At 39.3% G+C, this 16,256-nt stretch overlaps 1 protein-coding gene across 1 annotated transcript in view; it reads right to left on the reverse strand.

The window, feature by feature from the left end:
* LOC102805312 (chymotrypsin-like protease CTRL-1) overlaps nucleotides 1-16,256 on the reverse strand; it is a 131,787-nt gene that overhangs the window by 114,740 nt on the left and 791 nt on the right. The gene's annotated exons all lie outside the window — the stretch shown is intronic.

Raw genomic sequence — 16,256 nt, forward strand, 5'->3', positions numbered from 1 at the left:
TACTTAGGTTAGACTGATTTAAACATTGGACTAAAATATGCTCACATGTAATCTGAAAGAGCAAACACGATATTTGGTTTATTTGGTATGCTCCGGGAGATGCACAGCACATTTTTTCTTGATGTCTGTGGCATAGCACAAAGTCGCCCAACTACGACTTAATTAATTTGCATTCTGGTTGTAATCAGATACGCTCAGCTTCATTAAACCAATGACTTAACAGCCCGGTTTTGCTGCTCTGAAGATTTTTCGGAAAGTTTTTTTCACACCAACGGACCATAAAGTGGGACTCGGATAGTTCAAGTAAGTACAAATTCGGCCTACCAGTACTACCAATAAAACTTAGTCAGTTGCACTGTTTAATTTATTCATTCATCAGAATTTCCATTGCAAAAACACACAATATTTGTTTAGTGTTTTTGCAGTGTATGTATGTCTCTGACAGAAGTTTCAAAGTTACCAGTGAGGATATTGATCTTCTTGCAAGTACTTCTGGTAAGAAAGAAAAAAAAAACACTCATTTATATTTTAATGAGTCAGGAGGAACTACCTCCTTTTCCCAGTGTAAAGAAGAGACAAGCTGGTAGCTTACAAATCTATAGAGAAACTGTAGACTTGGGATTTATTACATGTTTTTGAATAAAGTAAAAATAAACAAATCGTATTATCGTCATAATACTGTAATGATACATCCATTTTTCAATAGAAAAAGAATTAACAAACAAACAGCATTTCAAAAAAAAGTATTAATAACTTTAACAAATCTATAGAAATAATATAAACCAGTGTGGCAGTCAATTTTAATTAAATAAATTATAACAATCATATTGTTTTCATAATATTAATTTGTTATTAAAAAAATATACTGACAAAATCGATGGAACTGATAATAAGTTTTCAGTTATACATAAACAAAAGTACCAGCTGGTATATATACAGTGATATGCACATGTAACAGTTTGACTCCAATATCTTAATAGTATTAACACATTAACTTACTAAATATATCAACGTGTTAAACATGTTCCTGTTTTCCAAGTCAATTATAAATACAGTCGCCAGGCATGTTTATTCAAGTTTGCAAATACAATGGTACTTTTTGGAAACTTTTGGTCAAACATTCTAATTCTGCGCATTAATTAACCTGAAGGACTGTACATTTCTATTTTACAGGCAACGGGTCATACAAGCATCATAGCTTGCTTAAAATTGATCTGTCGCACTGTTCTCAAACTGTACATTTTGAGATAGGGTTACTCACACTATTCGATTATTATGACTACTCAAAATAAAGTCATGAATGACTAAGATGCATCATTGCCGCACATTATATGGGGAATACTAAAATACCAACAACTTCTATGGGAAATTAAGATAATAAATAAAATATTACTTAAACAAAAAAATAATAAAGGAGCGATTAAAAGAATGTATAAACAATATCCCAATAAAATCTGATTTTAGTTAAATTGGGTCTGACCCCAACAATAGCGTTTACAAACATAGTCAAAGCCACAGTCTGCGTCAACTAATCCAAGCGGAAGAAGGTTATTGTATGATCTTAGAATATTTATGTGGATTAAATATTATGTATATTAAATGTTAAATTTATTTAGTCAGTTGCCCTCCAATAGAATCCTAACTGAAACAACAGATATTGTCGGACCTAAACAGTACAACAGTACTGCCCGGGTGATTTTAGTTTTTAATATTCTGGTAAATCAGTTCGACATGATGAAATCTGCCCTAATGAAAAGCATGCATGCCATATTTATAAGCACCCCTCCCCACTTTTTAACTTGCGAAATTAAAACCTGAAGGTAAGACTGCCACAGAATTAGTTCAGCTTGATTTTAAGACTAAGTTTAAATTGCAAAATAATGCGAACAAAAAATTCTGTTCCCTCCACATTTTAAAGATGGTGATGACATCGACGTGTATATCAATCGGTTTGAAATTGTCCTTCAGAATTGTTGGTGAAAGCGAAATATCGGGGTGTGGCATATAGCGGTCAATTGAAAATTGATGGTTTACAATGTGCTGGCTATAGATGAGACTTGTGACTGGGAGGTAGCCAAGCGCGTTATGCTGGAGGCGTGTGGGTTGACGGAAGAGAGGTATCGTATCGTATTTCATCGTTTGTAACTGCAAGACAATTCATGATTCAACTGGATGAGCATGGTCGGTGTTGCGAATACCGTGGATGTGCTGAAATACTTTTTCTTGCGTGAACAGAATTATAGCGCGTGTAGCACTGAAATGTTAGTGTTCTTGAAGAACCAATTGTGTCAAGACCCGAGTTAAGTTGCAAAATTTGCTGACCTCCAGAAAGAGGCACAATACTATACTTAAAATCGTGGTGAATCCGCAGCTGAACCCAAGTTCAAAAAGAAAGTAACACCACACACAAATCGCAAACGCCGCCAGTAATAATCAAAACAAGGGGTACACCTTCACGTGTCAGTGTCAGACATAAGTGGAAAGACTGCCATGCCTTATTTGGGCAAGATTACAAACTACTAACAGCTGTTTGTGGGGTTGAGGTAGGAAATTTAACCGCTCTCTTGATTCCCTGACCACTGCCACATCAACGTACATCATTATACCACATGCAACTGCCACCAACAAACATTCAAATCTCAACCTGTTGAGAGTTTACAAACATTTGTCATAGGTTAAGAAGTGATGCAACATATGACCTCCGTAAACAGGTGGCAGAACTAGAATTGATCACTGCTGAGGAAATGGTCAATAACCAGAAAGTAACAGTGTTAAGAGATACAGGGTGCTCTATGATTGTTATTGTCCCTCTCAGCTCACTGGTAGTTATCACCTTGTGTACTAGCTGATGGTACATGGAAACGAGCCCCTGAAGCCGATCTAGAGGTCGGCACTCTTTATTACATTGGAATAGTCAAAACTGTAGACTTGACAAAACCTCTCTTTGATGTGCTGATAGTGATGAACATTCATAAGGTGAAACTCCTTGTGACGTGAATGTCACTTATAAAAGCATTCCAGTAACATTCCTGGTGACACATGTATGAGTGCCCTAACACAAAGACCATTAGGAGACGGTCAGATGGACCAAATTGTGGCCTTCCCTATCACTGATTATGTGGGTGCAATTCCCAGTCATACAGTGAATGTGACAAATACAGGTGATTTACCTGAGAGACAGAGGATTGAGGAAAATTCCCTAACCTTTCTCAGCTATGGCACCAATTCTATAGGTGCAAGTTTTGACAATGCTTTTGCTATGGTGAACATAAGTGGCAATCTTATGGAACAGGTGGCAGAGGGTATGCTAGCAGACTCCTCGACCATTGTTCAAATTGGTGCCAATGACCAGTCTAGAGCTGGAAATGCTCATGGTTATCCATGGTTTTGAGACAAGAACTCAGTCTGGCGGTACATGAATTCATGACCTACGACCTTGTGGCGTCCGCTGACAGTTTGCATGCATGAAATACAACAAAAGTTTAAAAGTATGCAGCTGATAAAACAGAGGTGGCGACTGGTAAATTAAATATCTATTCTACGGAACTGTTTGATTACCTATTATCGATTTTGCGCGTGTTGTTACTAAGTTGGTAGTTCCTCTTCATTTCGGTCTGATGTTATAAAATTAGGCTTTACCCCATCTTGTGGATAAATTTGCACGTACAGAAAACAAAAGATAACATGTTTCAAAATTCTAGTGGTCAACAATGCATGATGACATTAAACGATATTGTCGGTTATGTGACTCCTGCCAGAGGACTATACCCTACAGTTGCACTTAGTATCATGCCATTGATTGGTGTTAAATTCAGACGAGTTACCATACACTTGGTGGGGCCAATTCAAACGATCACTACTAGTGGGTGCCAGTACATACTTATAGTAGTTGATTATGCAACCCGTTAGCCTGAAGCTACGCCTCTAAAAGAGATCTCTACCGAAGTAGTAGCAGAAGCTCTTGTGACTATTCATAGTTGTGCTGGTATACCTGTAAAGGTTTTCACAGGTCGTCAGTTTGCTGGTGATGTTATGCAGGTAATTAGCAAACCCCTGTCAACTAAACGGTTCAATACGACTCCATATCACCCACAAACAAATGGCATATGTGAACGTTTTAATGGCGTCCTTATGTCCATACTCAAACGCATGTGTTACATAACACCCTTATTATTTTCATACAAAGAAGCTCTGCAAGCTAGTTATGGGATTTCCCAATTTGAACTGTTGTATGAGGGAACAGTAAGGGTCCTAATTACCATCTTGTGGCTTGTCGTGATGGCGGTGTTCTTTGTTTGTCTTATTGCGATAGTAAGGCTATGTTGTTTTTGGCGATGGATAAGTGTTAAATATAGATATTTCTTCTAGTCAGTACGGAAGAAACGGACTTTGATAGAACCCGATCTGAACATTCATATGTGACTACATGATGTGGATGTCCGATCTTGTAGGTACCACATAAGCCATTTAATAATGTTGCATCATGGGAGTTTGTAATCTGTTCTGGAAGACGTCGTTTCGCCGTAGCTGGTAGACTGTTAATTATAGCAATTTTCACTTGTTCACTAATCACGTATTTGCCAGTAACACTAGAACAATGCACTATGCACTGTCATTCAAATTAATGTATTGTGAACCACGGAATGTGCATCATAAAGATAATTCTATTGTCTGATTCCAGCATACTGCAGTTAACGAGTAGAGAAAACTCGACAGTGAATGACATTTCCGATTTAGGTTTCGAACTGGATGCGCCTCTTAGTTTGTGTTGCTGGCTACTGATGTGTTCTGTGGTGTGAGGGAATCCACCCGGACAACTCCCCTAAAAGTTACGAATGTTCGACAGATAATCTCTATATTTGATTGGTATCACGTTCGACTGAGTGTGCAGCGTTTGTTCTACAATTACAGTGCTTCTGACTGCGTTCTATAGTTATCGTCGTTTCCACCGACTCGCTGAAAATTAAAATATACCGTCATCATACAAAAACTCGTGTTCATCTAGTTTGAAGAAACTGTATGTAGGTAGAGCCTTGTCCGATTGCCAGTATATTATTTTCATGGCACCAATGCACATCTCTGTTGATTCTTGATATATATATATATATATATATAATGTAGGCTGAAAAAATCAAAATCACTATCTGGGTCCAGAGCGTTGTGGTCCTCAAGATAATAAAACAAATAATAATATTTGAATATAATTCCTTGAAAAACGCCCCTCCACATCTGCTCGATTCTCTGGTTATGAACACTTTGTCCAGCAATGAAACTTCCTCTTCCCTCTCCTCTGGCAGGATGGCTTTAACATAAAGTCAGCGACTATTTGGTTTTCTCCTCCTTTATCTGCCCTAATACGTGAAGGACGACCATAGGTGTCCACAGCATCCAGAAAAGAATGCAACACAGCAACAGCAATATTGTTGTCACTACATTTAAAATAAATGACGCATCGGGAATAGCCATCTAATCCTCCGTGGGTAACCGATTTCCACCTGTTAAACATAAATTGACTTTTATTAATTGCTATAACATATTTGTAATTAACACTTTCATTATACATATTGTGATTTCAATATTATGTAAGAATGAATTCAAGTGATTACATGTAGTTAGGTTCGCACTTAACAATTTAACAAAACATAAAATTGAGAGGTTATATTTCATCGACATTCTTCCACCCATATACTGCGGATTGATGGGATAAATAGTCACAATCAGTGTTGTTGCAGGGCAGATGTTCATTTTCAAACACTTTTAGGTATCAATGAATAATAATTAAATAAATACTCACTACTCACCAATTGTAAGATGTACGCAACAATTTAATAATTTATACAGGCTGACTCGAAAATATATATTTTAGTAAGTTGAGCATTTTTAAAAATTCTGTTCGTCAGCTAATGTTTTTTATTCGTTCGTCTTGTATATCTAATTTGGTATGTTGTATGTTTGTGGAGCATGTAATTGGGTTAATGGCCCGTGGGGTTTCCGTGGAAATAAATTAAATTAAATTGCATTCCCCCGAAAGATACAGATTTCAATTAAAGGCCTAAATATCAATGTAACATTTTAGCGGACTTTTTATATATTTTGTTTGCAATGAATATATATCCTATATGACTTTGCTTAGTTGAACAACTACTGAAGCGTTGATGTTTTGGGGAGTTGATTTAAAAGTTATTTTCGAATAAACTATATTTTGTTCAATTACAAGTGAAAAACTAATGCCATAGACGCATATGTTAGGAAGCGATGCCACGTTAACCTGACACAGTGTTAGGGTATCGTTTTGGATTATGTCATTTTTGGGGATACGATTGAATTACAGTAAAAACAAGCCAAGGATGGAACAGTCTCATTAGTTCACATTCCAGACCGCTAGAGAGCTTTAAAATCAGATTACACATGGCTGAGATTTGGTTCAAAACATGTCAAAATGCCTGATTTTAGTGCATTTTTACAACCTTCATGCCAGTCATTGTTTTTTGATTGGGTGACAAACTGCTTGTGCATAATCATCATTCGGTCAAAAAATTATCCGTTCCAAAATAAATTGACTTGCACATGTCAATTATACCAACTTGTACCAAATCAAAGAATAGAATCGGTCCAAAGATTTCTGAGATATAGGTCTGGGCGGACGGACGGACACACATACAGACAGACACACGCACGCACACACGCACGGAGATTACTCCACCCCATTTCAGACTTCGTCCGAACTATTACGATACAAAATGTTTGCAGACATTGGGCTTTATATTAACATACCTGATAAGTTTATGGTGCCCATGAATGTGCCAAAGAGCATTCGGATATGGCACATTATATTTCCGTCTCTAAACCGGAGTTCTTCATCTGTTCTCTTTGCCATCAGCATCTACTTCCCTCAGACTTTCACGTACACTGAAAACAGTTACGCGTTTATCTTTGGCTATTAGCAGTCCATGTAATCGCTTCATGCCTGTGTTTGGAAGTTGTCTGATAATATCACTAACTATAACAAGTTTATCATTAGTGAGATTTGCGTAGGTGTATGCTACAGACAACCCAAACTTTGTCGTTCTATGGTACGAGTTGACACACCAATCATCATTTCCATTGCGCGCACGATAAAATTGCTAAGAAGAAACTGGAGCTGCTCTTTAGATATGTCAAATTTGGGTCTTTGACACTTGCTTGCAAACCCACACCCTACAATGGGCCAGTATAGCTAGTTAAGGTGACGGATAATCATTTAGTTTTGTGTTAGAGTAGGCTAGAGCACGTCACTCATACAAATCGAATGCCTTCTCCTACGTAGACCTTCTATATTTAAGTTTCACATAAAATATATTTAATTTCTTCCAACAACAGTTCAGTATCATCATGGAACTACAAATACGAATTCAGTGAACCAACCAACACCGGCAAAACTACTACTGTGAAATTCACTACGTTCAATTACCCACCATAGACTAGTGACATGGTCAGTCAAAATGACTATTTTGAACTGTAGGCATTAATCTGCGATTCAGCCAATGACGGAGAGAGAAATCTAGGTCCATGGCCTCATAGATTTTTTTCCACGTCACGCAACACATGATCAAGGTAAATAGGGTGGCGGCATAATTTACTCTCCGTTTTCTCCGCACTGAGTGTACATTTCATCAAAACAGTTGTTTTCGAGGTACTCTTGTGACGGTTGGTAACAGATGTGGTGTCCGGTAGGATATTTTTTTTCCTATTAGGGGTCCTTCGTCCTGTTGTGGTACCGCTAACAATAAAATACTCAGGTAATGCATTTGACCATTTTGTTAGGCTTTATTGTGTCAGCATTTTAACTGTAACATTCCACTCATACGTGCGCTGTTCATTTTTTAGTGTTGTTTAAACTGAACGGAAAGATAGGAAAGCAGTCCAAGAAGACCTTCTAGGTGAGCGTGAGTGTGTGGAGTGCTAGTATGGGTATGGGTGGAAAGTCCTCCTGTTTGTCTACTAGTACCTCAGCTACTGGGTCCGCGAGTGAAGGCCCGGCAGGCTGATTGTAGGGCATGCTAGCTATTATAGGTGGAGTTTTGCCCCATCGTGCCGGCTACAGCGAGGCCGTGCTCTGGAGCATTTTGCTCCTATGGGGCCTGTTGCAGGTATCTTTGTGGAGCCTCCTTTGCCGGGTACCAGGTTTGCCTCCAAGATTTGGAGTTTGAGGGTCTGTCAAAAGAAATTGCATCCCGCTCCGGTCTGGTAGACATGCTGCAGACAGAGTGGGTTGCCTCCACTGCAGACACCTCTTGTTTGGCAAACCGAAAGAAGCAAACCAGGAAGCAACATTCATATTCACAGGATGCTTCTTCCCGGAAACCCCGATCCAAGCCCCGACCTCCCAATTGCTTGGAAAGCAGGTGGGGCATAGGCTGGTGGTAGTGGGTCTCTGTTGAGACCTAGCCCACAGACTGTCGACTGGGGGAGGGGGTGGAGGTGCCTGAACAGGGCAGGACGTTGGTCTCATCTCTCACCTGCCAGCCAGGGATATTCAGTTGGAGGCAGTAAAAGGGATTTTTTTTTCCTGAACCCTGTCTCTGCTACGGGTCACTCCCCCTTTGAGGTCCTACAAACCTTTCAAGAGGGACCGACCTGTCCATCAAAATGTTATCAGACATGCTCTTGATCACTTTTTTAAAGTGAAGGGGTTAGGCGATAATTGATTTGACGGTACAACCCTGGGCAGCCCCTCGGATTCGTGGCGGTGATGCAAGTAATCATCTATCCTAGTGACCTGATGTACATACCCCCATCCTTAGTAGTACTGTCGCTTCTGGGAACCAGACTGTGGGATCCAAAGCAGGACCTACTGTGTGGTTTCCCAGCATGGGGCAATCTTATGCTTAACTCTTTCCGCTGGACCCAGCACTACCCGACCAGTGTGGTGTCTGATAATTGGGCCAGCAAAGTCATGAGCAAAATCTCAGGCCCGACCAGATCCCTTGCTTTTTTTTTTACCACAAACTTTTGGCGGTTCGATACGCCAAGGGTTGGCCGCATTCCATGAAATTTTTTTCGGAAGCTCAGTCAGAAACAATCCACCACGCCCTGAGATCAGAGTTGCGAAGTTTGTGGCTGCACCTTGGAAAACATTATGTTGAAAACACGACCACTCAACTCATACTCACCTCGGTGGAGGTAACTAATCCCTAGACACTCCAGGTGGTAACACACAGTTACAAAATCCCGCTGCTATCTCCACCTTCCATGTCAACAGCCCCCTCATTGGGAGCGCTGCCAGGGAATCCCCTCAAAGCGGAAGCAATCCGACAATTTGCTTTTAAAGGACGCCATACGAAGGGTAGACAACCCAGCGACAAGTCCTGGTTTCTACTCACATTCGTTCATAATCCCAAAGGCTACACGTGTCTGGCTTCAGTTATGGACTCAAGCAAGCTAAATCAGTATGTATCTCTCAATCGGTTCAAGATGTCGAGACAACACAGTGGTGGTCACCTATATCAACATGAAGGGGGCGTTGCTGACAGGTCTGGCAAAACAAATTACGCATTGGTGCCTGGAATACAATGTGGAGCTAACTGCACTCCACCTTTCAGGGCTGCGAAACAGTTAAGCAGACACTCTCTGGCGGCGACTTTGCTTCCAGAACACAGAGTGTCAGATAGCCTCCTGAAATTTGTTTAGCTTTGGGACGATCCCAAGTTGGACCTATTAGACACACCCCGAATGCCAAGCTCCTAACTTACGTGAAGCTTCAGCTGACACCAGGAGCGTGGGCTATGGAAGCATTAGCGATCCCGTGGGCCCACATGGACGTGTGTGCCTTTCTTCCGTTCCCACTAACTCACATGGTACTGGAAAAACTTTGACAGGAGCGCATCTGCATCTTGACGCTGGTGGCGCCCAACTGGTCAACCAAGGCTAGGTTTCCACCAGTTTGAAATGTTATTCCAGACACCAGCTGCGGACATCCCAAATTTGCTGAATGACGCATTACCAATGAGCCCAGTGGTGTACCACTTACACACATGGAGGCTTTCAGTAGACTCGCGCAAATGGAAGGTTTATCTGAGCAGGCTTCCAACGTCCTCACCAGGGCATATATGGGTTCCATCAATGCAGCCTACGACACTAGATAGCGGGCATACGTTAATTGGTGTAGTTGAACGGAGGTCGGGGCATGCCACCCCACTGTTGGTCAGGTAGCTGATTTGTCCATTTGTTTGACGAGTTATGATTGTCCTATGCAGCAGTCGTTGGCTATAAGTCAGCCTTGCCTCCCACCATCGAGAATTTATTGGGGAGAAAACTAGCTGATTGCTCTATTATTACAAGACGGTTTACTGCTTTTCATAGCGAGAGGCCTAGACCCCAAACATCACATAGTTCATACCCACTATAGACTCCAGGTAACTCCCAACCACCCCACTTTCCATAGCGATTGTCCTTGCATACGGAGAAAACAGAGGAGTGAAGATAAGGCAAATTGGCGCTGCCCTCTTTACCTTAGTAAAGTGCTGCGTGACGTGAAGGACATTTTTGATGTAATTTGGCTTCCCCTGACCTAGATATCCTACTCCGTCATTGGCTGAATTACAGATTAATGCATACCATTCAAAATATTCATTTTGATTCACCGGAGTCTATGATGGGTATGAACTACGTGAATAGTTTTATCAGGGGGTGAAAACCATCTGCATAAATCATTAATTTTCACTGAGCCTATTATTAAGGGTATTATCTTCACAAAATTTAATATGGATTTAATTTAGCAAATTTGAAAATGCCAAATGAAGAGACTACGTGTCTACATAAATTGCTACATTGTCACATTTTGACTTACGTTCGTGATTTATTCAAACAACTCACCATGGAGACATATTTTGAAAAAAAAAATACGCAAATATACAGACCCTGAGCGAAACTGAAGTGTATTACTATGCAATCAAAAAAACACTACAAAAAAAACAGTTTATCAGTTTTTTTACAGATACACTGATAAACTTTTTGTATCGCCTACATAAACTGCTACACTCTTTTCCCCTGCTCATTAATGTTCTTAATTCATTACATAACTCACCATGAAAACGCATTTTAACAACCACAGATCTCTAATCTTTAGCTCTATGTAACAAATTTGCATTTGAACTTAACTCGAAACTGAAATGTATTAGATGTGTATTCTGTATCAGCGGGCCGTCCACATTCATTGCTGTCAGTCAGCCAGATATATATTTTTACAATAAGTTAATATAATAATAATATTGTATTAATATATATATATTAGTACAATATATTAATATAATAATAGTAACTTCGAATATAATTTATACCACGACCGTAACGACGACCTGTGTAAGACCTGTGAGCCCGGGGGTCACTCTATATGTCGTTACTATCCCATATGCATTCTACATTTAGAGGAAAAGGGGGAGGGGCACGCGGAAGGCAAATAAGCCCCCTTTCAAATGCTAATGCTGCAACAGGCCCCAAGGAATCAATGCACAGGATTGCTGCACCCGCTGTAGGCCCCCTCTTAGAATAACATCTCCAATACACCGCCATAGACCCCGAGTTGGTGGACCCATAGACCCATCCAGACTCCAAACGCTTGCCCACACTTTCCCGCCACTTCCAACCCGAGTATACGGAAAGTCACCCTCCGGAGTCATTCGACTTTCCGAAACTCCTTTTGCACCTCGACCTTATTCGCACATATCGATAAGATTTTTTAAAAATGTTTTTGTGCCAGGCGACAGTTCCGGACATTGAATATCATTGTTGTCTTTCCTGACTGTTTTCTATTTTGTAAGTGCAAATTGCAAGTGCTAGTGCTGACACATAGTGCATTTTGCCACAGAAGTCATTTCCCGTTTGGGACTACATGGCAGAGCCGCGTGGCCATCTCCCCAACAAACGGCAATGTTAATGCGCTATCCTGGCGTCAACCATGCTCGGTCGAACACAAGCACCTGTGGACCTTGACCAAGGTTCCACCAAAGTCGCATTCGTTAGTGAATGAATCTCGGCCAGTGGAATTGGCCTTCCCATTGAGTATGTAGCACACTCACCCAGGGTAGGGATCGACCAATATGCTATCATGACGGTTCTATCGATAAGATGGCTACCGATTCGAGAGGTATCAATCACGGCTATTACTAAATTTGTTCGGATTTCGACCATAAATAGCTTGTTTGAGTTGACCACACTACACTTGGGTACGATGTTCTTAATATATGTCTGCAATAGGGGTATTTTTTCATTCAATATTCTGCTCGAGGGGGTTTGCAAATGTGCTGCCAGCCCTAGGAAGCCTATTATTTTTTTAACAAGAATGCACATGGTGCATGGTATTAATATAGAGTGACCACTTCGGGCCCGTAAGCGACCAGGGGCGAATTTTCCAGCTACTAATCCAGTATCCCCATTCTCCCCATGTCCGAAACATGCCTAATGACGAATGTTCAAAGATAATAATTAACATTTTAAAAGGAATCCGCCATAATAAACTGTACATTGAAACCAATCCATTCGCTTTACATTCTAGTCAAAATAAAATTGTTGTTTGAATAAAACTAATCAAAGGAGATTTTCGGAATTAGTTCTTACGTATGAAGTCGATGCGATAAAACGCATGTTAGACGACATTCTTTGGAAGAACGCTGCATGGAATCATGAAATTCCGGGAATGAGTATTAGAATTTGGAAAAATACATGAATATATTTAGAATTTCTTATAAATATAACAGCAAAGAAGTTCGCAGTCATAAATGTGGTTGTCAAAGTGTGTATTTCTGTGTCTAGTTTAATTGTGTTGTACGAACTTGAATAAATCCTAACAAGTCTAAATACACACGTAATTAGATTTTAATCGGAGACTATGCGCTATTCAATTTAGCTTAATGTTAAATACATATATTCACACTCACTGGGACTTTTAATAGCCACTGTACTAAACCTTGTATGTCTACATTGTGTGTCGGCTGGCACGTTGGATAGTTGATATGTCTGCAGATTGGCGTGTAAACATAATTTGGTTACCATAGTGATAATGCTACACTTTCGCTCTCGATTTTAATTAATACAGCTTGGTGAATATTTGGGCATATTAATCTTTCGGGAACAAAGAAATCACCTTAACAACGGCACTAATAAACGTCACCTTATGTGCCTGGACAATTCATCCATGTCATTGTTTGGCATAACTATGTTCTTTGTTTATGAATGGTGTAGGAAACCAGTACAGCTGTACAGTAGGATTTCGAAGAATACACCCACCAATCAGGCGGTGGAATAATCTAGCCTGATGGACGATTTCACTGAGTCTATCAAAAGCGGTCAAAATCAAGCCTCGAGGCTGTTCCCTCTTTGTAGTGCTGGGTTCCAAGGAGGTCATGGTCATTTGCTATTCGATGTTCTTTGTTTGCCAGTAAAGACGAAGACCACATTAAAGATTAACTATCCACAGTTGAAAACATCTGCTTGGTGTTAGAAGACTAAATGTATGGGGACTGCCGATGACGGAAAACTACAGTGAAGAATAATACTTTATGTGACCACATATCGCATGTTAGGACGTCGGACTTTGCGTCAAGAGACTGGTTAGTAACATGTCCAACAAACACATTAGAATATGCGCATAGTTGTTCTTTTAATATTTGTTGTTTCACATATTTCGGACATGGTTCAAACGTTAGTAGTCTTTGCGAATCATAATTAATTCTAAGTAGCGTATTTACAATAGACATAGGACATTAGTCACCTCGTGCCCCCGTGTGTATTATTATCCCGATAACTGCGGTTAGTTTGACCTTAAAATATGTTATTGTCTGTTTCATGTGTCCACACCACACTACTACATCGTTCTACAACTACGAGATACTATGATTGTAGTTTCAGGCTTGGTTTCAAAAACCCACGCAAGTTGGAATATCAGCAATTAGTTGGCATTAATTGGTTTGCCCTGGTCTCGTCGCAATTCTCTGGCTAGTTTATGCAAACTGATGCAGTGACATCTTGACAGTAGTATTATATTTCATGATTATATTGAAACTGTACTCGCCATTATAGATTATATTCACAGAATACGAGGTCAGCCAGCTTTCTGGGTTCAGTACCAGTGATATCAAGTTACCACAACGTTTTATCCGTGGTTTATATATTAGGTATACTAAACGAAGCCTCAAACGCTGTAGAGATAATACATTCGTTTGTGTTGGTGAAGCAATGTTGAAGAAAGATGTTAGCCAACCACTATTAATGCCAGACTAGGTGGCTATAGATATTTGAGTTTTCATCATAAAATAATTACATTGTATAAATAGGCCAGTACAAACGTCATTGTTCAGTGATGTGTTACTATAGTGACAGCATGTAGTATTACAACTTGCATGTTTAAGGTATATATCACCATATACTACAGTAATTGTAAAAATACAATGCTTACTATTTATTTGGTTCAGTGGCAATTTTGAGACACACCCCTGTTAATCACGTGATAATGCTAACGGCTGCAGCCATTGGTCGATCACATGTGTACCTGGCATGTCATAACAATTTATTTTGAAGGATGTATAATTTTGTAAGATAAAATAGCAGCGAGGCGTTAACTAAGCTGGCCGTTTTGAGTATTTAAGCAGGGCTATCTGTAATGACATAATGTTTATTCTTCGAATCTGGCATCTCTACTGTGTAAGTGTTATTTGCCAAGCATTACAATTATTAAATAATTCTTTATCAACTAGTACATTTATCGCAGTTGACATAGTGGGACTGTTTAATAGTAATTACTGCATTGCTATTTGTTTTCACACTTTAGCGGACATAAGGCGCCACAGTATCTGAAGAACTTTGTCGCAACATTAAATTAAAAGATGATTTATAGTGTTTTCATTACTCACTTATAAAGTGTTGAGATTGTTGTATTTAAAATTCAGGAAACGGATACATGGGATAAACATGACATGTAATAGATGTTCATAAATTGTGATAGTTGTTTAAAAGTTAAGAAACAGATGTATGGCATAAATAGTATATCACATTTATGACCGGAGAGGAATTTCATACATGCCACCATATATAAGTCAGGCACTGGGCAAGCATATGCATGGAGCAGTGCTTATCATAACGATCAGAATATCATTACTTTACACTCACTTTAGCCGTAGGTATGTAGCATACTACATAATGTTCGAGTCAATGTTTGTATATCATGGTCGAATACCACCTCATTATGTTTAGAAGTATTAACGGCAATATATGTAGCTCTCGAATTATCGGTGTATACATTGATATGATAATTATGAGCATGAATTGAGAGGAGTGTTTTATGAGCATATAATCTTGGTTTGATGTTACTGAGAATTCCTACAATAGTCGAAAAAATCTACACAATACAAATGTTAATTTTCTCTATTAAGTTAACACTATAATAAGTATTATGTATTGCATACAACAATTTGATTAACTTGGGTACACAGCTTATTGCCCCCCACTATGACAGTACAGTTTGACACTGTAGTTTACTTTCAGTCAGCAATATAAATATCTTTTCTGAGTATTTACTTAATCCGTTCTCTGCTGAAAAAAGTGTTTTGTTGTATTGTTTACTGTCCTATTTTGAAAACAAAACAAACATGCAGTTTACTTACACCTCCAGTGTATGCATATAGTTCAAATGAAAATTGCGAATCTCCTGCAAAATCATTTTCTAGTCGTCTTAAACTCTCAACTCTCCCTAAACTTGCCCGTACTAGAAGTATGACTGAAGTATGGTTTTGTGTAAACGCACCTATTTACGACGTTTACATATCGTTTCGCGTCGAAAAAGCCATTCGTGTTTTATTTTACTTGAATGACGTCATCTCACGTTTACTCCATCTGTAATGCCATTTTTATCTTTTTGTAAGGTTTGTTTGTTTATGTTTCTTTGAACTAGTACTCAAAAGTTTTAGCATGAGCTTTTATAAAATGTTATATGCAAATCTTTCCCTAACACGGGTATAAGGCCTATAACCCTGGCAATCCTCGAGCGCTCTTTCGCAAATTCAAGGCAACCATGCTACAAGTGAATACAGGTCAAGGAACCGTTGCTAACTGGCATATCAATTCAGATAAACGTATCAATTTAGACATGGCGGCATGAGGAAGGTTCGTTTCTTTTTGTGAATAATAAATCACTGTACATAACTTTAAATGATATCGCGAAGGAACTAATATTATTGGGGATGTCAACAAATACAACGGAGTTTAATATGCTAAATAATACATTA

The sequence above is a fragment of the Saccoglossus kowalevskii genome, chromosome 12 (assembly GCF_978046115.1).
Source record: "Saccoglossus kowalevskii chromosome 12, keSacKowa6.1, whole genome shotgun sequence".
NCBI classification, from domain to species: Eukaryota; Metazoa; Hemichordata; class Enteropneusta; family Harrimaniidae; genus Saccoglossus; species Saccoglossus kowalevskii.